Raw genomic sequence first — 2,463 nt, forward strand, 5'->3', positions numbered from 1 at the left:
ATGACAGGATATTCATTGCGTCCGGCAGTCCTCCTCGAGGGAGGCCGCCGATATCTCATTGTTGTCGCTATCCATGGTTACTTTCAACCTCTTGTTGCTTGAGCTGCTACCAGTGGGTGAGGCATCAACCACCGGATCATTATTATTACCATCAGTTATAGCCAGAAACGCCTTTGGGGCGCCAGGAACATCTCTCGGTATAGTCCCGGCCTCATCCAAGTTCAGTCTCCTTTTCGGAACAAGAGCACCATCTACTTTGTCACCAGATTTCTTGACCGGGCTCGTAGCTGTGTCTGTGACATCGGCATCATATGGAACATGTTTCGGTTCTGATCTGCATGTCTCCCTTTCATCGGCCTGCTTAAACTCCTAGCCTGTCGCCTTAGTAGGTCGTTCTTCAAGTCGAGGCTTATTGGGAGCATCTGCATAAATCCAGTCCCCAAACTTGAGATCCTTCTCATCATGGATGCCTAGGCCGCACTCTTTGTGATCATGACCAATAAGGCCACAAAACTTACAAAACCTAGCAAGTTTCTCATATCGAACCAAGTATACCTGGCGCTCCTTTGCCCGAACAATACTGACGTACAGGGGCTTTCGGATATCATGTCTCACCCGAACCCTAACATAGTCACCACGGGTGTTTCCGTTCAAACGCATCTCCAAAATTTCTCCTGCATCTTTCAACAACTTCTCCATGATATTTTGCTTGCAATAAGGGTCTGGTAGCTTGTGAATCTGCAACCAAATTGGGATATGGAAGAATTCTACCTCCTCCGCCTTGCTGAAGCCGTCATAAGGGCATAAGAGCACAGCCATATTGCGGAAAAGCCAAGGTCCTTGCTTCATAATGCATTCCCAATCCCCCAAACACGATGCTTGGACGACAAAACGATTAGGGCCAACTGGCCGAAATCTTACTTCCTAAGCGGGGTTCCATGCCGCCCTCGACTGAAGTTCCTGCTAGTCTGAACCCTGGCTAGGGCAAGCCAGCGGACGCCTTTTTGAATCTCAGGGTCATCCTCAGCGATTTCCACATCATCGAAGTCATCATTGTTCAGATCCAACTGTTCGAGAAAATCACCTAGATCCGATCGTGCAGCCGCGGCGGCGCCGCCGCCGCCCGTGGCGGAGTGGGCGTCGGAGGGAGACGCCATCACCGGTCCTGTCGCGTTGCGGACGCAGCGGGAGCAAGGAAGGCGAGGGCGGAAGTGTTCCAGGAACGATCGGTAGGGAAGTTTTCAGGTAGGACTCAGAGACGAGGGAGATCGCCTAAGAGGAGAGAAACCCTAGCCGCCAGGCGTAGGGGAAAGACGTACATGACATGATATGAATTACAAATTTCTTTTGTATGCATTGCATGAATTAATTAATAAGTTTACTCTATTATGTATGCAGCATCCCCGTACCGACGAGAATGGAATTGCGATGTTCCAAGTGATACCCTTTGCTACATCAGCTGGTATATGTAGATCCTCGGTTCAATTGGAATGTTAAGTGAGCAGCGCACTAAACACGTGGCTAAAAAAAAGAACACATAAAATTGTATTGTTTGCTGTTAAAAGCATTTGTTTTTCACTTTCTTGCACTATGCTCGAGTCCTTGGCGGGATCACATGAGAAGGAAAGAGGGACAGTGATATTGCCATCTTGCAAAGTAGACAGCGGAGCTAGGTTGTACAACATCTCGTCTTGCTCCACTCGCCTCCTCCACGTAGCATCAAGCCCATTCCAAAACCCCAACATCTCAGCAAAGAAAAGATCAGATCTTGCCGTCCTCTCCTTCATCATCTCGAGAAAATCCATCTCGCCTTCACCATTTATCCTCCTCTCGTCATCGGCGGCATCAAGGCCCGTCTCAAAACCCCAAGATTATCACAATGTCGTGGAGGCCCTCGCCCCGTTAAATTTTCGGCATGGCCCTTGGCGGTGCGCTCAGATCTCCGGTTCTCCACTTGGTCGCGTACTAGGTACGCCGTCGTAGCACTGATAAAACGTTGCAGAGGCCGGTCTGCAGGTAGCTCGGAATCCACCACGCCGAAGCAGCATCCGGATGTGTGATGTCAGCCGTATAGCCTTTTCCAGCGTGTCATGAAAGGTCGTATATCAGCGTATCCTATGGTAGGCCCCCAGTAGGAGGGATAGGTATCTGACATGGGCGAGGCAGCATCTCTTCATCCAATTTGGCCAGAGTCTCTGGGCTGACTAGTGATTTGATGGGCTATCACTTCTTTTTGCAGGTCGCCATTATTGAGACTATTGATGAAGGAGAGTTTTGTCAGGGAGGGTTACTTAAAGATCCACGTTTATTAGCACCCTAATCACAGGTCCTCTAGACAATAGTTTGCTCACAAAACAGTTTTTTTGTTTAAATAAATGCTACTTTGGGAGATTATCGACGTCAAAATAGAGAAACACTTAGAAGGAAAACTAAACAGATGAACTAGAGCGTCATATGTGATGC

This window comes from Triticum aestivum, chromosome 2B (genome assembly GCF_018294505.1).
Source record: "Triticum aestivum cultivar Chinese Spring chromosome 2B, IWGSC CS RefSeq v2.1, whole genome shotgun sequence".
NCBI classification, from domain to species: domain Eukaryota; kingdom Viridiplantae; phylum Streptophyta; class Magnoliopsida; order Poales; family Poaceae; genus Triticum; species Triticum aestivum.